This window comes from Poecilia formosa, unplaced genomic scaffold (genome assembly GCF_000485575.1).
Source record: "Poecilia formosa unplaced genomic scaffold, Poecilia_formosa-5.1.2 Scaffold169, whole genome shotgun sequence".
NCBI lineage: Eukaryota > Metazoa > Chordata > Actinopteri > Cyprinodontiformes > Poeciliidae > Poecilia > Poecilia formosa.
The window spans coordinates 362,005-382,249 of NW_006800108.1; the positions used below are offsets into that span (position 1 = coordinate 362,005).

The 20,245-nt window shown below is 37.5% G+C and overlaps 1 protein-coding gene across 4 annotated transcripts in view; it reads right to left on the reverse strand.

The window, feature by feature from the left end:
* trps1 (trichorhinophalangeal syndrome I) overlaps positions 1-19,718 on the reverse strand; it is a 127,480-nt gene extending 107,762 nt beyond the window's left edge. For 2 of the 4 annotated variants that reach the window (XM_016677929.1, XM_016677927.1), the window contains exon 1: positions 17,699-17,930. The gene's annotated coding sequence lies outside the window, so the exon portion shown is untranslated. Of the gene's footprint in view, positions 1-17,698; positions 17,931-18,316 lie in introns of those variants that run through there. The other 2 variants (XM_007564880.2, XM_016677928.1) reach the window with 2 other exon arrangements.
* Positions 19,719-20,245: the final 527 nt, after the last annotated feature.

The following is a 20,245-nucleotide window of genomic DNA, read 5'->3' on the forward strand; positions in this document are numbered from 1 at the left end:
GTGTGTGTGTGTGTGTGTGTGTGTGTGTGTGTGTATTTGTCACGGTGTGGTTTGTCAATGTCTGGGAAAGCTCAAAAATTACGTCAGGCAAAGACGAGCACACACACACACACACACACACACACACTTGCACACAAGTGGACATTCACACATTCAAACAGATTTATGCACCAAAACAGGCTCTACACTTACTGACCAACACACAAGTTCCACTCCTTATACCAAAGACGTTTCCTGCAAGAGCAAGGCCCTACGGGAAAATAGTCTGGACAAACTTCAGATGCACATACACACCTGCAAACACACGCACACACACACAACGGAACATTTCAAACCCACAATGTTGACATTATGCTCCTTTCCAAAGCCGGTCTATCTGCACGCCGGCCAAGGGAAGCACTATCGGGAATCAACATGGAGAAAGTTGTCGGACTTTGTACAAAAACTGGATTTGAATCAAAATTTAAAGCCAAATATGATCATATTTTCATGGTGACTCACCTTAAGTTTTAACGAAGCATTTCATAGCCTGAAAGCAAAGAGAATCACTGATACCATTCTCCTTTCACGTGTATACGTTTAATAAAAGCATGCAGTGCCTAGACAGTTTCTCACAGTTCATAAATCAGTTCACAATCATTAATAAATTGAGTTGCTTCTGTTAGTAAATCAGTGACAACGTCCAAATTATATTACAATTCTATCAGAGCTAAACTTATTACAGTAATTGTGTTGGTATTATTTTTTTTGCATTACATTTACCATGATTTCAAACACCCATTTCTAGCATTATTTATACTATTCTATGTAAGATAGGAAACCCATAGACAAAACATTAATACAACAGGAGTTAACAATTCCCTTTAGTTTAGGAGTAAGAGTGACTAATACTACTACAACTGCAGTTTGTATGTAATTCTAAGAGGATGAAGAACTTTCTGATTTCCAAAACAGAGGCTGAAGCTTGCAAGGACAAAACAGAGCAACGTTGTTCTATGCCCTTTAGCCTTTCAGTTGCCTGCAAAAAGTCTTGCTCACTCTTGTTCCGTCATACCATGAATGAAACAGCAAATATGTCTTGCCATGTCGCAGAAAAGTTTAGTTTTAAACGGCTTCTTACACTTCTGTGCTTCTTCCAAGTTGATTTGATGCACCTGACACTAAAAATACTCAACTTTGAGTTGCCTTCTCTCTGTAGCAGCATCCATACTGAAGAGTGTTGCTGTGAGAACAACTTGGTACCGGATTTTAAGCTTCTGAAGAGCCAGTATGCGGTCAGTACTGGTCAAGTAAAAATCGGCCCACTCTGGTAACCAGCTGATTTTTCTGAGCAGTTCGAAATACAGTGGTGAACATCAAGGAGATTGTGAGCTGTAAGTGACTGTTACATGGAGTACATCACAGTGCTAAACTGAAGATAATCTACAAGATTATCTCTAGTGAGTTTGCATACAATTGCAGAAGCTTGTATTATCACTTTATTAATCAATGGCTTATGGTCATCTAACTTCCTCTACATTTCATGCCAGCCATAAAATGTACCACTGGTGCCGTCTTAGTAATTTTCAAGATAAGGTTTAGATTCTATAAAACTCTTTTAACTCCTGCTTTATAACTTTGTGTATTTTTAAGAGAAATTGTTGTTCCGTACTGCTGTTGTAAATGATTATTTTAGTAATGAAGTAATCTACTGATTTTTTGGATGACTAATTGAGTAAGCAAATGAAAAAAAAAAAGAGATAAAATATTGGTATTAAAATATTGGTAATACCAGTAGTAGATATTTACATATTTAGACATTTCCATATCTGTTCATCCTTAGCAATTACTCTTCTTTTAGAAATCAATATGTAACAATAATAGCTCATGTTTTAAGTCAACCTGGATAAAAAAAAATATACAAAGCCTGGAATGATATTCGATGTAATAATAAAAATAAAAAGTAGACATATATTTTTAAATAAAAGAATACTCCAGTTTTTATCCGTATTCTGCAGTCAGTTTAGTAGACAAGGTCTCACTTTGCATAGCCATTTATAGCGTTTGTGTCCATGTAAGAGAATAAATCTTTGTCACCTCTTTCATCACAGTGGTGTGTACATATGTCAGCTATGTACACACCACTGTGTATTCGCCACTCATTTGTTGCGACCGGGGTGCTAGAAAATTTATTTTACGTTTCGTTCATAAAGCTACACCTGCACTAAACATCAGCAACAATGCTAGAGTGCAGCCCACTGTGTTCCATTTCTGTGTCTCCGCTTCACCCATGTACATACACCCACCACGCACTTTGCCACCATTCACTCAAAAACAACCTCTAGGCAGGCGCTCTGGGAGAGAGGCTCTTGTTTTCCAATTCATTGCGCATCAATTTAAAGATCCATTTTGATCCCTTAAAAAATGATAAAACCCTGGAAACGTTTATCAATCAGTGAAATCCCCTTGTCCTCAGACAGAACATGGAAAGTGGACATGTTCAGACAAAAGGGGACGTTTGGTCACCCTACGCTATGCCAATAGCACGTAGCAGTTGTCAACTCTAGTGGAAGTGAGAGCGTTGCGCAACACAAATAATTATCTGGCGGGAACACCGTGTGCTAAATAGTAAAACTAAATTTAATGGATCCTCAAGGCAGATAATTTGCCTCGAGAAATTTTAATAATTGAGGTATTTGAATCATTTGATGAATCGTTATTGCCCTATATACTGTCATACAACTGTAGAACAACTGTAGAACATTTTGACTTCAACATTCCTAACAAAGTAGCTTCCTGGTGAAATAATTTCAATAATTTCACTTCAAGAAAAACTACTCCTGCATATATCCTTAAAAACAAAACGAATGTTTTTTTTTATCAATTTATGCAATGTACGTGTTCATGAACCTCTACAAATTCAAAAGGTTTCATGACTTTCTAGAAAACTGTGAACATAGTCAAATAAAAGTTAATTCACTTTGCTTAACCTAATCTAAAATAAGAGAGAGAATACTCTTCATATTAGATTAAATCAGCCTCTAAATAAAGGGAAGAAGACAACATGTGTGTAAAGCAATAAAAAAGCCCAAAAGCCATGTTGTTGAACAAATGCCATGCCCCCCACTGGGCTTTCTCACACAGTGCAACACACTCCCACACACACATACACACACACACACACACACACACAGGGCTGAGGTAAATTTAACTGTCAGCCGTAAAGTTTTCAACCATAGCAAGTGATCTTTTGCTCCCTTTTCTCGCCCCACTTTCCCTCCTCCTCCTCTTTATGCAAATAGGTGTATCCTTCTGTTGCGCATCCATCGTTCCAGCCATTATTTTCTCACCCTATTTCCACTCTGATTTTCCTTCACATGTAATCCATCCTCATGTCCATTCCAGCTTCTTGTTTCACTTAATGCGCTTTCGTACCATTTTCTTTTTCCGCACTCAATCGGTTCCTCCATTCCTCGCAGCCGTACGCTGACCCAGAATCCCTCTGGAGGCTTTTTTTTTTTTTTACTTATCTCCGCCTTCCTACCTTCCAAGAGATGAAAAGATATCCTTTCCTCTTCTGTCTATCTGTCCATTCTTCCCCCACCAATACCCTCCCAAACAACCCACACACACTTCTGACTGTGGGCCTCTGACACCCACCTCTTCGTCTCTTGCCACAAAGGTCTGAAAGACCCCCAGATGTGTGTCCCCCTTCAATTTCCATTTCAAAAAAAAAAAAGAACCACCTCTCTCTTCCCCCATCATTCATCTATCCCTGTATCCACTTTTTTCCACACACACACACACACACACACGAAGGGGAAACGATTAAAATGTGCAGTTAGTAACTTATTGGGAAAAACACTATTACATTTTCTCAAAAAACACATGAATATCCCTCATAAGGTCCAATGAATGAGAGTGCTGGAGTGTTAAGCAATTGTACTATTTATGATGGAGGAAAACTTCCTCTTTAAAATGTTATTCTTTAAAAAAAACATGCTGACCATCAAAATCTTTCATATCTCACAAGAGGAAACATGCTGATGCCAACACATTTCACTGATCTCTAAAAGGTTCTCTGATGTTCCTTGAATGAATTCTGATGAATCAGCTCCAAAAAATTACTTGGGGAAGTTTTTTAAAGAGAATTGTAGATAAATAAGGCAGGAGTCCATCTTTATAGTCAAAGGTTGAACATCGCTGTAACATTCAGACTTTTACAAGACTATTTAATAATCACAAATCTAAACAGTTTGAGCATATTGCCTCTACTACTACAGAAATAAAAAGTAGTGGAAGATATTAGCTCCGATGCAGTATTTGATCTGTGAATTTACTGATTTACAGATCAGGCAACAAAATTTGACATCGTCTCTGGCCATCAGATTGGTGTGTGTCTTTTTTTAAAAGAAAAAAAAAGTAAGCTTCCTTGTTTTGGATCAATTCCAAAAATTGAAAATTTACAGATATAAATGTAATCAACAGAGTTATTCCAGTTCCAGTCAAATTATCCAGATTTTAAGCCCATTTTTAATGTCCACATTAAAAAAGTTTTAAAAAGTTTATCATGATATTTTTAGCATCCTCAAGCTTTGAAAACAAAACTAAGACAGCATAAAGTGAAGGTCTTCTTAAAAAGAATAATGTGTTCTGACGATTTCATGTTGTAAAAATCACAGGGTCGAACTTTATTCTATCCTGAGTAACGCATCCATAATTTAGATCACTAAAGCAGACTTTTTTCATTGTTTTTTTTTTCATGGGAAGGTATTTTTATTGTCTTTTTGTCAAATCAAACCTACAAAAAGAAAGAATAACGTCAAAGATTCTCATGACACTGACATCATTTTATTTGGTGGTTCTCAGCATCTACAGTCTGCCTGTGCAAAAACTTGGCAACTCAAGTGTGTTTGGTGGAGGCTGAACCAAAATTAACTGGTGCTACTCGTAAGCACAGTCTCCATATGTTCAACAGCAACTCTGGTTATTCAAGCAATTTATTGTTTAGAAAACCAGATTTTTATCTTCTCAAGTTTATTTCTTTATGTTTTCTCTTTTTTTATATTCTCTGATCCGTGAAAACACTAAGCTGCTTTTGTTGATATCCAAGACTTTGCAAGACTAGTAGTTTTTCAACGAAGGAAAATCTATTTTATACGTTTCTGATTTTCTTTTCTTTTTTTTTTCTAGACTGGCTACAATTAACTGGTCAGAAGTTGAAAATCCTATCATTTTTCATACAAGTAAATCTCCCATATTGAAGTACTAAAAGGTCTCACTGATGGGACTTATTGTTGTGAAAGCTTTAGAAGTTATTGAAGGGTCTTCCTACTCTACAGCGAATACAAACACAAACTGATGCTTACATGTAGTAATCAATCAAAACAGTTGAACAGCATATCTGAGATCCTCAGAAATATTAAAAATTGCAAAGCAGTTATTTTGAAAAATTATTTCACAAAATCCAATAAATAGTTATGATGTATGCTGTAATGAAGCAAAACTCCTTGGAAATCAAAAGTTGCTCAAATTGATATTGGCGAGCAAAGACAGTGGTGGCTTTGAAACAAAATACGGAATCTTGAGAAAAATAAAAATCAGACCCAAAAAAAAGTCTCACTGACTATTTTTGAGAAAAAAAAGAAGTCTATTCAAAAGTCTCGAGGCTGAGTAGATTGAAATTATTATCCATTTGCCATAAATGTGGTTGTGTATGTAGCATATTTATGGCACAATACTCGTTTCCTGGTTCTCTGAAGATTTAATTCGAAAATAAATGAACCTTAAAACTCCTTAATGTTATTTCAATCAAGATTTATCAATGCAAGCACAATTCCTGACATCCATTTTATTTTCTCTGACCCGATGTTTTGTTCTGCTTGAGCAGCATTAAAAAATAAAGCCGTAAACATTAAGTTTTCAAGCATGAAGCCTCAGAAAGACGACAACACCATTAAAAATTTTAAATTAAAAAAAGACATTTTCACTGATGATTTACAAATGATAAGCTAGCACAAATCTGTTTTAGTTTAGTGTCAAAGCATAAGCAACAACAAATAACTTCCTGTGACTTTAGTCAACTATAATTAAAAAAACCTTTTCCTTTTCGTCATTTAGACAGCACAGCACTAATACCCACAGTGGTAGTCCAATGATGGCAGCTTAACGCACAAAGAACTCTATACTGCTCTAACAGAAGACGAGTCCAGGCCCTTTTAAAGTTTGTGTGGTTTGAAGTGAAGCCCTAAGGGCATCAGCTCAAACTGTCTTCAGGGCGGCAGCCCCTTAAGCCCAAAGCTGCTCCTGCAGAATTATTTTGCAGTATCAAAAAGGAAAAAAAACTAAGCCATCCCAGCGTCATCCTGCAGAGCACAGGTGAAAGAGTCCGCTGTGCTTTTGCACTTGGGTAAAGCTGTCTCGCTGACTCCTTCAGATTTGGGTAATAATGTCAGGCAAGAGCACAGCCAACTTAAAAAGGTGTCATATCTCCCTGCGCTTTCTTCTTTTTATTCCTCCTGGTTATAGAGCAGCCAGCGAAGGCTACATGAAATGAATAACATAAACAACAATCCAGACTGGCTATTTGTGAACTTTTTTTTTTGCAATGCATGCAGACAGAAGCAGACACAAAAATATATTAAAAAGCAGAGACAACAGTGGTTAGTTTCTTAAAGGAATAAAAAAAATAGCTTGAATCAAAGTATTAATTTGGTGGGGCACAATAAAGCGCGTGCACACACACACAGAGAGAGGAAACCACACTTTGACAGACAGATGCGTGCTCAGACTGAGGACAAAGACTACTTTGAAAAGTTACTCAGCCACCAGATGTTTCAGCCTGATCCCAGACTACAATACTAATAGGGCTGCAGCTATGTGTGTGTGCGTGTGTGTGTGTGTGTGTGTGTGTGTGTGTGTGTGTGTAGGCTAAAGTTTTAAAAAGCTCCAAAAAAAATGAGACCCTTTGTAAAAGAAATGTGGTCATGATAAAATTGCTTCTGTACTCTTAACAATGCAACAGCATGCTGAAGATTCTTGAACTGAACACATTCCAACAATTCAACGATAACTCATCATGTACTGTTTGACGATTTTTATTGACCTACAGATTCAGATTTTGTCTAGTTTCTTTTTTTTTTCTAAGAATACAAAAACTAAAATACAATTGAAAGCTAACTTCTGGGGGTAAAAACTTTAGAGTTCTGTCTCTCACTGGAACTCAAATATTTTTCTCCAGCTTGCTGCACAATTGTGTGCAAATTAAATCAAACTGACAAAGAAGTGCAAAAATTCTTCTTCATAAGCCACAAAGACCTTAGTGGTAAGAGATGAGGTGTCAGAGGGCCTCTTATAACTAACTATAATCTTTTTCATGCACAGATTAAAAACACAATAGTGCATAACATGACATTTGCTTCTATGAGATTTAAATTTAAAAGCAACTACAACTGTGGTACATTGTCATTGGTTGTATATAGGCATAGGCCCAAATAAGAACTTTACATTATATTCTGAGTACAAATAGCATAATTTCATGGTGTATGCATTATAGTTTTAAACTAAACACCTACAGCATCACTGATTTTAAAACCATTGTTTTATTTCTTTGAGGAAACGTTTTCAAAACGGGTGAATTTGTTTTTCTAGTAAGCCGAAAAAGTAGAAACCTTATTTCAGCCAGCTGACCAGCAGTGGTGTTGTAATGGCGCAGCTTTTGGAATCACCAAACTGAAAGTCAAAGGTCAAGATGATAAAGCTGGAAACCTTCCAGTTTCAGACCCAGTAAGTGAATTGGCAAGACTACTGGGAATGGGTCAGTATTAAAGTGTACCAACGTTTTGAAAAAGTCAAAACGTTTGGGGGGGTTTTTTCCCCCCCTTACTTTTCCTGTGATTTAAAGTGTTTTTTATATGATGTCAGAGAAAGTGCCAGAGTGACCAGAGTTTTCTGCAGATAAACGGATCATAAAAGTGACTCAGTGCTGCCCCTCCTGCGCTAGTTGCTAGGCAGATTGAAAGAAAGCTCTTAGCCTTTGACCTGCCTTACAACAAAGACGACTGTTTAGAAATATTTCTGGTTGTGAAAAACGCAGGAAACAAAAAGTGTGCAGCCCCCCACACCCTTCACTATTACTGAGGCAACTGTTTTAAAACTACAGCTGCAAACCTCGGAGCAGCATGACTGATAAGCAGCAGACTGCAGGCTAGTTACCTGAGCAGAGAGCCTCTAATTAACTGGGTGAGATCAGCTTGTTGTTCTTGTGTTGCCCGGTAAAGATAAGAGCAGCAAAGTATCATGGCGTACCACGGAACATGGAAAAAGCACTACTGCTCATTTTAGAAGTTGTTTTCTTAGGTCGTTTTGCCTACTAATTTAACAAAAAATAGATATTTCAAATAACATCATAACTGTAAAAATAAATGTTACAATTTTGCCAAATTGAACAGCTAGAAGGTTAATCTGTTGAAAATGTGTATGATCGCAAAGCTAATTTATATTCGCAACTGAAGAAACAACAATTGGTTTTTCTATTGTACATCAAAGCAATTGTTTCATATAGTTTTTGTTTAAAAATCTTTGTGAAGGTAATTATTTTTATTACACGCTCATTCCTAATCTTTATTCATTAATATTTATAAGTGAATACAGTGGGTGTGTGTGTGTGTGTGTGCGTGGGTGTGTGTGTGTGTGTGCCTGTGTGAGTGTGTGTGTGTGTGTGTGTGTGGGTGTGTGCTTGTGTGAGGAAGACCATCTCACACATAGCAAACAAAAGCTATAAAATATTATTTTTTATTTTTTTTAAATCCATAAAAACTGTATTAGCCACCAACAATGCATCACAGTTGTAAGGCCTGCCCAGAATAAAATGCGTGATTGCTGGAAAATTGTGCCACATCACCGTTGGAGAAAACGTGTTCGTGACTGAGAAAGAGCACAATAGCAAACAAATGTCAGCAACTATTTACACACTCAACATTAAAGTTAAATGCAATCTTGGAGCAAGTAAACTCCTTTTCCTGGCAGTGATTACAGGACAGTTAAGGGCATATGACACTAAAAAAAAAAAAACAAACAAAAAAAAAGCCAGAAATTTTAATGCAAAGATTCAGAACATTTGACTACACAAAGGAAAAAGAAGTGAAGCAGAAGCAGAGAATTGTCTGATAAGAAATCTGAGCGTGTGCAGAGGAGGTAGTTAACCTTCAGTTCAGAAATAAACCATCAGCAAGTCTATTTGTTCAAAACCAAACTGTAAATGAGATAGATTTGAAGTCAGCAGCTGCAGATAAAAAAGCATCCGACTCTTAGAATAACTGATTAGAATCTATCAACAAAGCCGAACCGTCTGGAGATAAACGTTGACTAATACTGCTACCGCCAAGCATGTGATGTTGGGTGAAGATATGCAATAGCAGCAGATGCCAAATAATGAAATAGGCAGGGGTACAGGGGAGTGAAATCACCTGTGTTCAGGCGACTGGCCACATCAAAAATACCCAGCGGAAAACTCGAATGGAGGTAAACCGAAAGCTGATGTTAGGCGAGCTGCAGTCGGTTACGCACTAATCTGCTGCAAAGATCTTAGTAAATGAGACAAACGACAAGTGGATTTCTTGATTCACAGTGGTTGTTTCCAAATAACCAGTAAATCAAATAGAAATTACCAGATTGGATCCAAACTACATTTTCCAAGTTGAATCACTATTTAAAATAAAAAAGAAACTTTGTGGAAAAACAGTAGAAAAGAAAGCAAACAGCTTCACCTGAAAGAATAAGAAAACTCTACGTGTGTGTGTGTGTTTTTTGTTTTTTTTTTGTATGGCACTAATTGTAAAAGCAAGCAGGATGACATCACATTCATGTCACTCACATTATTTTTATTTTACGCTTAAAAGGTGTGAAAAATGAGCTTGAGAAGTCGGAAAAGAAATAAACGTTAGTTCAGTTTGGCAGTGAATGCCAAAGTATCTGAGACCGTCTAAAAGCTATGACCGGCAGTAACATAAAAGTAGCAAACCAAATTTATTGAGACACATTAGCAACTAGCAAAATGGGGACAGGAAGCATAATCTCATTCTAAATCTTTTTTTAGAAAAATACAACCCTTAATTTGATTAGATTTATTGAAAATGGAACAATGTTCCTGCTGGAAAGTAATTCTATCCATAAAACAACCACTGGTGTATTCCAGCGATTACTGGAATACACCCAGATAAAGGAATAAAACATTTTTAATTGAAAGTCTGACTTTCAATTAATTTGTCTGACATGAATGCCATATTTAGTAGAGCAGATGTATCCTGATCTTTACTAGTCAGGAAGTGACAAAAGAAAATGATGTACTCACCTAAAAATCACTCGTCTACAGCAAGAGCAATAATGAAATGCTGAAGAGGAACTTTAAATGGGACAAAAAAAAAAAACAAAAAAAAAAACAGGTGTTGCATATTTACCATCTGTGCCAACAAACATGTAAGGTGCTGTACGTTACATGTGCAGGGCCAAATTATAGTTAGACTACACAAACTCTGAATACTTACGAATCAACAAACAAAATCCCTCGAACTTTGAAGACCATCTATCGCTATAGATCTAAATTAAAACATAACCCATTATTAAAACACAAAACAGGCATCTTAAGTACAAAATAAGTACTCTGTAATATTTACGCTAAAAGCCTTCATTGTTAAACAGTTAAAAAAATAAAATAAAAAAAATGAGCACCACATCAGTTCATTATCAATTAACCAGGAGCTCCTTTTGTAATTATATTTTGACAAATTTTATCAAGCACGCAGCTGGAACTTCACCTCCAGGTGTTTTGCACAAGGTCAAAATTCATCTGAGGCGTGATTGATAACTGAAGGTCTGGGTGCACAGGAAGCATCAAACCTGCTCGTACCGCTGAGTCAAAGCAGCCGAGACTTCAAAACTCAGAGCGCTGACATCAGAAGCCAGCAGGTTTCATTTACCAGCTGCCTCACGAGCCAAAGCTGCAAAAGGCTGTGATTAAATTCCTAATTATTTTGACATTGTGAAACTCAGATGCACATGTTTGCAACTGGGGCTATCTGTTGCATTTTTTTTTTTTTCAGAGCTTTAACTGGCAGTCATACAAAGAAAAGTATGAGTAGTAAGCAGGTCTGAACATTACAAACTTTCGGTAACGGAACAGACCACAAGGCTGTACTGCTGCCTGCACCACCCCACTCTTTTTGTACCCGTTTAAATCAACTCAACCACCGCCTATCAGTTTCCACTGTGTCATGACAGAAAGATTTTTACCCTCTCGCATTAAAGAAAATCTCCCAAATTTAGGATTTCTCAGAAAAACGGTAAAAAAACAAAACAAAAAAAGACTCATCTCACCCTAAACCAAGAACATGTGCTCGTTATCTGAAGACAGACTTTTAAGTCTAAAAAAGAACAAAGACATTAAAAGACAAACAAGGCTGCACAGACCACAGACGCAGTGAGGATGACAATTTTTTTTCTGGGGGGGGCCTTTGTAGCAGAGACCGACTTGTAGCAAGAAGCAAGAAGAATAAAAGATCAAAATCCGTGCACTGCCACCAACTACGGGCAACTAATACAAAGTCACGATATGCCGGGACAGTAAGAAGACGAAAGGGAAGGAAAAAAAAAAAAGCTAAAGATTGCGTCCTTGAGATATGAGCAAAAACAGGGCACCGGGTAGTAAAACAAAGGTGCGATCAGAGAGTCGCGAGCAAGCCAGGAGCCTTGAAAAAAGTTTTTTTTTTTTTTTTGCTTCAAATAAACTATCCGTGACAAATGGGTGTTTTCCTTTATCTGAACTGCAAGCAGGGCTGGGATGAATAACAGCTGATTGCACTAATAGATGCAATCTTTTTCCTGCTTATTAGAAACAATGGGAGTTAAAGCGGTCGCAAATGTAAATGAAAGCGATTAGAAATTAAATAAATAGATACTGCGATGCCAGACGAAAGAAATGTTCTTTAAGTCTCCCGGTGGAACTTGTCGGCAGACAGTTTCTTCCAGAAGGACACGGCGGTGTTGCACTGACACGCTCGACAAGCGTCAGCTGAGCACACTTATGAGAAACAGCTCCGGAAAGGCTTCCCACATTTCTAATTATTTAACATATAACGTTACACAAAAGCAAAGGGAAAAAGTAAAAATATAACTTTAAAAACATACGTTATTTTTTCATATATGGTAAAAATAGATCTGTACTAGTTCTCAAGGGAGAGAGAATTTGGTTTGCAGAGCTGGTCTTAGTCTAATACAAAAACCAGCATTAGTCTGAACTAGAAGATGAATTATTACAACAAGGTAAGTAGTAGAATTGAAGAGCTCAAACTTCACATGGAATCTCATGTATAAAGATAAACAAAGGGAACTGGTGCAAACTTTTATCCGTCCCGAGTCGGTACTGGTGTTTCTGTCATACTGTTCCTGTGGTTTAAATTCATTTGAATGAGGATCTGCAGAAAATAACCAGAATTTTCTTTGACTGTTTAGTACTCAGCTCTGTACCCTTGCCTACTTTTTGCTGTGCACTGCCAGTCAGCTGGGTGAGAGAAGGTTCCTACACCTTTGCTGTCTTACAAGAACCCATTTGTTTGTAAATATTCCAAATCAAAAAGAACACAAACAGCCATGGTGTAAAACCCAAAGGAGTGTAACCAACGACTTTGGTTGTTTTGAAACTATATAGTCTGACAGCCTCAAGCAGTACGTCTGTTTAGCAGTCAACTGCAAGTGGGATAAGGAGCAGATAGTCTGACTAATAGTACCAGACTATCAGGTTGTTTCACTCCAAGATTCACTTTGTTACAGAACAAATTGGCAAACAAAAAATTTAAATTCTGCACAATGAGAGTTACCAAATACATTCTATTCTATTTTTCTGCACTAGATCAATTTCCAAATAACAATAAAACAAGTAATGGTATGCATTATATTATTTTAACAGAAGTAAGAATGATAGCTTATTTTTCTGATTTAAATAACCACAATTTGCAATTGTGTAAATACCATAATGGGTAAAGTATCGTGGAAATCTGATACCAGCTGATGCCTTGTTGCTTGTGGTGTAAAAATATAGTGTGCTGTCTTTGTACTCAAAAGTTGAAATTTAACAAGATTGTCCCCTGAAGTCAGGATTCTGACCAGAAAGTCCAGCGTTCAAAATTAGTATTCCCAGAATATGCAATGCATTATAACTTGCAGGAATAGACTATTATTAGCCCTTCTGATGGTTTGCATATTACTCAGCAGTTGGCTCAGATAGGGTTATATTACTGTTAGTGAACATGTTGCTTTACTGTTTGACCAAAAAAAAATATATCACCAGCTTCTTTTGCTACTAATTAGCACCGTAGCGATTACCAAATTGTGCTGGCTTTCAAATTCGGCAGTGACACCATTCCCAGATCCGAGCTCTGACTTCCCAGACAAATCGAATGCAGCGATAGTACAACCCCTGCCCAAGCTGTTGCTCCACAGAGTCAGCTAGCTGGCTGAGTAAAGCAATGTCTCCTAAACTGATACCATTATTTTTAAGAAATGTTGCAGTTTTGACTCTTTTTAAAACTGCAACATTTTCCCTTATGCAAAAAAATAAGGGAAGTTTGGGTTCGGGCAAAGGACCAAACCAAGTTTTCTTTTTTTTGTTGATGTTGCTTTAAAAAGCAAATGTTTGAAATAAGCTACTAGCTACTGTGACTATCAAAGGAATAAACGACCTACTGGAGTAGGGACAATAGTCGGTTTCTATTTAAAAAAAAAAAAAAAAAGACCCTTACACCATGGTAGAGATTTTTGGTTTTAATTTTTGTGTTGATATCGTGTTGCTGTTAAACGTGAGTTTTAATCTCATTCCGGCCTATGCCTAATCCTGTAAACTTGTTTGAGTTTTTGTCCATCTTTTGAGTTTTGTCTAACAGGACCCGATCCAAGTCACTGTGAGCCCGTTCTTTAATCCTTACAGGCAACCAGGCAAAAAAAAAAAAAAAAAGATGTCTCCAAGGGTGGAATCTGCTGCTACTTTCCCCCAAAAAGCTACTCAGACTGGCCTCGACTTTTTACGCTCCGTCTCAAACCGACCTTTCCTCCCCCCTTTCGAAGCAATGTAAGGGCTGCTCCGAAACAACCAGATACAAATAACATGGCAGCCCGCAAAATCACTACAGTTGTTCCTCATGTCTTCCAGAACATCAAACCATCAATAAAACACGGGAGATACATTCCAGCTATAGTCGAGCGGGACATTCCTGACTTCTGTGCATTCCCTTCGCAGCTCTCTCTCTCTCTCTGTCTCTCTCTTTCTCTCTCTCCCCCTCTCTCTCAAAACTTTCTCTCTCCTCCGAGTTTCACCACAAGTAAGAGCGGCTTCACATATTGCAGCCATATGAGTGAGCCATGGCCCGTCTCTGCTGCCCATACAGACACACACAAAAAAAGGGAATAAGCGCTTTGCTGTCTCCCACTCTTGCCCATACATCCACAAATGAGTTTTACAAGCAATAGCCTCGCTTTAGGAAGTTGTCAACTGTTTTGACGTTTAATAGCTGCTATGAACAAGCCCGTAAGAAACAATGGTATCCAGTGACCTGAAAGAAAGTTTTTTTTTTTTTTTTTTACCACAGTGACTGTACACATTTTTGGGTGACTTTAGTAATTTTAAAGAGATTTGTTCAAGTTGTAAAAGTTTGACAGGCCTGATTATGAACACGATTAGAATTTATTTAATCTAGTTAACGCTGAAACGTTGAAGACGGTGACGGGCAACATTAATTGCAAGTTTTGTGAGATTTGGAAGTTGATTAAAAGTACATGATTTTCATTTAATTCCAGCCCTAAGAATAACGCCGCTCATCCATGTCAGCTTTTATTTAAAAAAAAAAAAAAAAGAATTACAAGAAAAGAAAAAGACAGACATGGAGATTTGAGGAACTGTTGAGAAATTTGTCATTATTACATGCGCAGACCACTGGAAAGCAGATGTGAAAACAGTCAAAGAAAAAAAAAAAGGTCTATATATGGAGCTGAATTTTTATTACAAACTTTACGTGGGGGTAAATAAGAGGTTCTGTAATTTGACTTAGCTGTAAGAACATGCCGTAAATTCTTTTGGTCAAAAAGTCTAAAAGAAATACAGAAATTAAATGTGATAAACTAAAAATCTGTAGCTTTACATTAAGGCAAGAAAGCTAATGTTTTAAGTTACAGCCGTCATCTTTCATTTCTCTGGGAGTTAAAACTCTGGATTGACGGACGCCGCAGGAATCTTCCCAACTTTCTTTGACTCCGTTTCTTTGCTTAGGGAGCACTTCATCAGTCAGAACTTAAACCATTTAAGTCTAAAGTTGCACATTTTAAAAATGATTGTTAGAGTGTAATATGTATTAACTTTGAAACTCAGCGTATATCGTTGTTGGATGAATTTTTAGTATTAAACGAGTAAGAAAAATGTTTCTTACTCATTGGGGAGGATTAAAGAGAGACTAAACAGGCCTGAGATTTGTTTTAAAATTCAAAATTAAAGGTTATCTGCTGAAAAGAAGCAAAGCAAGTTGTTGTTGGGCTTTTAGGGGAGGCTCTGGTTTGAAGAGATCTTGTGAAAAACTGGGATGAAAAGAGATAAAGTTTCCACGCAGCACCTCTAATGACATCAAAAAGCCAACATGAGACAGACTCTTAAAAGTGTTATCCAACTTACTTTCACAGGGAATGCTAAACTGAATCAACGTGAATTAAACAAGAAGAGGAGATTCTAAGTGCGTCACAGAGACGTGGAGGCTATGTGGACAGCAAAGCTGTGTAACGACTCAGCCGAATTAAAGGGAGTTATACTGTATATGTAGTTAAACACTAGTCTTAGTGTGGGATTATGCACAATTCAGCGTTTTAAAATACTCTTTTAACAGTCTCCATACTTAATAGTTTTGCAAAGTTTCTATACAAGATGTGATTGACCTTCCTCCTCTCTTACTGAAGAATCTTTTCTGTAAATATACTGCACATGCACACTGTAACCTTATTTATATGAACTGCAAAAGCCAATAATAAAAAGAAAAAATTAAAAAAAAAAAACATAGAAGCTTTCTCCTTCTAAGTCACCTAATTAGAGTTCCTATACTGGATGGTTGTCCGATAAATCTTTTTATGATAATAGAAAGTTTTCATCATCAGTAGTGCCTCCTCCAGGCTCTACCTTGGTTACCCTTGGGTTTTGTTTTGGAGATATCTCTGAGGTAACTTTCTGAGTCAGAGAAAAAAAAAACATTAGGGAAAATTTGACAGTCAAAGCCTAACATTTTAAGATACAAAAATGCACATTTTAAAGTATATTTGGAGTGCATTACAGGTTTAATTTTTAGCCTAGGCATGCATTGTTAATTCATAAACAATTTACAACTCCTGAAGGATAACGCATGGAAACTTGCACACTTGTACAGTTTTAATCTATTCATTAAAAAAAAAATTACACCTCAGATGCAGATTTGAATATACGTCTACATCACAAAAAAAGTTGCCAAACCTTCCCGGATCATTAAAGAAACATTATCACTCAATAGGTTCAAAAATGCTAATTTTAATGAACAATTTAGCATGTAGTTAAAGCCTCACCTTAAAACTATACATGCATCTTAAGAAATTTATAAATATGCAGAGGAAAGCCTAACGGAAGGTTAAATAGTACTGAATTGCCTAAAATAAAAACTAAATCACCTCGAGCAAATTTGTAATTTGGATAAAACAAATTTTTGATCTCATTTTCAGCTGCCACTCTCACTCTCAACAATTTTAGGTATTTTCTTAGGAATATAAGCACTGATTTTAAACTTTTAAACGAGTGAGGATAATTGTGTGGGGTAGCTTAAACAGAAGCTTAATAGGCCTGCATTGCTTTTTAAATACATTACTGCTGGTTATCTGCTTAATAAAAGCAAGGCACGTTGTTTTGTGGAGTTTTAGGGGGGCTCCGATTTGGAAAACTCTGGTGGAGGACTCTGTTAAAAAAGCTTCCTTGCCTCATTGTGCTGCCTTCACATACCCTGCTGTCCCCACAGAGTTGTCATGCCTACCCAGCACTCTTATCTCAAAGGAACATCACAGTTTGTTACGACGAGAGGAGGGGAGGTGGAAGGGAGGTGTGTGTGGGGGGGAGAACTTTCTAAAAGTTGAGTAAAATGCAACTCAGAACATGAAGCTTTCAGCCAAAACAAAACAAAAACACACGAAATAAGTAGATAAGAGTTGAGTTTAGCTCGCGTGCACTTGTTTGCTTTAAGGTTGATAAGGGAGGATGTGTCGACAACTCAACATCCACCACGCCGCTCTTCAACAATGAAAACAGCGCCATATCGAATAAACAACGCTTCTTTGATGTGCAAATCCCACTTTTTGTCGCTTTTTAGCCCCAATAAACATCAGGGAACTGAAGAGTGACGTTTGCCGTTTGTTTTTGTTTAGCTTGTAACACTTTCCGTTTAATTCCGCGACGTGCGTCAGAAATCTGAACTTGAGTATCAAGTTTGCGGCGTGAAAAGTTATCAATGAAACAACAAACACAGCAGACTCGTAGTTACACGGGAGCTCCTTTGCAGTAACAGAAATCACTCCGGAGTTTAGCTGACTGCAATCAGAATCAATCAGGACGCCACTTATCGCCAACTTACAACCCAGAACTTAAAAAAAAGAAAAAAAAAAGAGGAAAAGCACAAACCTACTTGAGGCGACTCCACGTTCCCCCCTTTGCTTGCTTTCTGCTTGTTGTTGGCTTCAAACTTAAATCAAAGCAGTAGCTTGTCCCCGGTAGCAGCAGCAGCAGTTACAGCAGAAACAGCCCCCCCACAATTCGCATTAGTGTGGCGTTTGGGTGTCCTAAGCTAAATGTAAATTGCCATGTGAATTCAAAGCGGTTCTCCCTCCTCTCTTCTTCATTCAACAGCAGATTCCCTCCACCCCCCCTTCGCCGCCACCACCACCTCCTCCTCCCCTCCCCTCCGCTCCCCTCTCTCTCTCTCTCTCTCTCCGTCTCTCTTCCCCTCACACCGACGCTGCTGCTGCTACTCAGGCCGTTAGTTACATAAGACGCAAACCGACCGCTGCCCGTCGTAAAACTACAAACGGCTACATTTTGTCTCCCCCTTCAAAATCGCTTCCTTTTCGGACGAACACGTCTCATCGGCTGACTCGTCTGAGAAGCACATCTCTCGCCGTCTACGACTCCAAACCTGCATCGCTTGGTTTATACATTTAAATAATTGTAATTTAATTTAAAAAAAAGAAAAGAAAAAAAGGAGAAGGTCTTGCAGAGATAGTTGTATGTATGGATGCTTACCTGTTGATCAAAATAAGCATTAGGTTCTTTTCTCTCTCAGATTGTGTCTCTTTCAGCAGCCTGTAAAGATGGTGGCTGGCTGGATGGCTGTCTGGCTGGTTCGTCTCTTTGTGGGCTTTTTTTTTTTGTTTGTTGATGATGTCGGACGGGGTGACTGTGTCTTGGCTGTCTCTTTTTTTCTCTCTTTGGTCAGAGAGGGTGGGGGGGGGAAAGCGAGATAGTTAAAGGCTTCGCGGCAGCACATAAACTAGGCTAATACCGACTGATTAGTGGGTGAGTTTGGCTCGGGTGTTGATATATTCCCGACGCTATAGTTAGTTTGTTATTCATGGAGTTGGTGGTCACAGCAAACCAAAGCAGGTCAGCTCGTTATCTTTCCTTTTTTTTCTTTTCTTTTCTTTCAGACTAGTGTTATCGCTTTGCTGTGACAGGACCTCTCCGCTTGTCTCTCTGTAGGCATTACGTCAGAGGAGGAAGACACAGCGGCTCTATTAATATCAAGAAGCCACCCGAAGACTCACTCTTAAAGTGACACACACTGTTATCTCTCCCTGGTTTACACAGGTAATGAAGATCTGAATCAGAAACTAAGAATAAAGTTAGAAGTTATCGGAGCAAAGTAACCACTCAGCCAAACAAGACGGACTGCAGCTGGCACTTTAAATAAGAGTTAGGGAACATGTACAACAAGTAAATAAACGCTTATTATCGCTTATTCACCAACATGTGGTGAATGGTTGTCTAACTCATCTTTTTTCCGGTAAAAGAAGAATTATTTTTTCCCCCATTGTTAACAGTGCCTATTAGTTCTTGTCTCGGGTTGCATTTCCCAACTTTCTTACAACCAAATTAGTCTTACTGCTAGCAGATTAATATTTGGAGTTTAGTCAATAAATCACAATGTTTGCTTCCATTAGGAACTGGCAAATACTAAAAAAACAATAAGACTATGTTCAAGGGGTATTAAAAGAAAATCACTATTAATTTACATATCTTTTTTTAAAAATGGCATATCTATTTATTGATTAGTCAATAGATAAATAAATAGTATTTCACTGACAGTCAGAAAACCGTCTTGGACATTCTGGCAAAACCCTTGTGACATCCTTATACGCCATGTGATGTTTGATAAGACTTATTTTACTTTGTTGTAAAGAGTTTTTAATTGCAAACATCTCTGAGATAAAATGTCAATGTAAAGTCTGTATTTATATGGATTTGACGAAAGTTATTGCAGCATTAATTATAATTCAGGGCTATAGTGATTCATTGTAAATTAGTCTCTTTTATGCTGTCTGCACCTGATAGAAAATTCTACTCCCAGACTTTACTTAATCATGAATAGCCTTGATCGTACTATTAGTAATTATAATAAATTATAAATAATTTTGTCAGCTATTCTAAAAATGCAGTACTGAATCCAAAATTCAACTCATACAGACTTCTGGTGGGGATTCTTTTACTAACTTATTTTTACTTTATCTTCATCACTTTGCATGCTTTCAAACTGCAAGGGAAACTACTGCTAACATGTACCCTTTTTGATCTAGCTCCTCTCACAGGGTTTTGAGCCTGGTAAAGAAGTTGTTCACCAAGAGGCAAGGAACACTCTTAGTAGATTCACAGTCCTTCACTGGGCACACAAAGAAACACATTTCTATACCCTTTCACTAACACCTATGGGAATTTAGAATTAGGTTTCTTTATCTGGATGGTGGGAAGAAGCTGGAGCACCTGGATACACTCATGTAAACCTCTGGTCCAAAGCTCCTGGGAATAGACGATGCTGTATTAACATTACGGTCTTTATAAGTCTTTGCCTCCACTGTGTTTAGAATTTGAATTCAGGATTGTTCTGTTCTAAAAAGTCGTAAACAATTCAATTTTAGGCTTCAAAAAGTCTTAAGTTAACCCATGCGTTATATATTT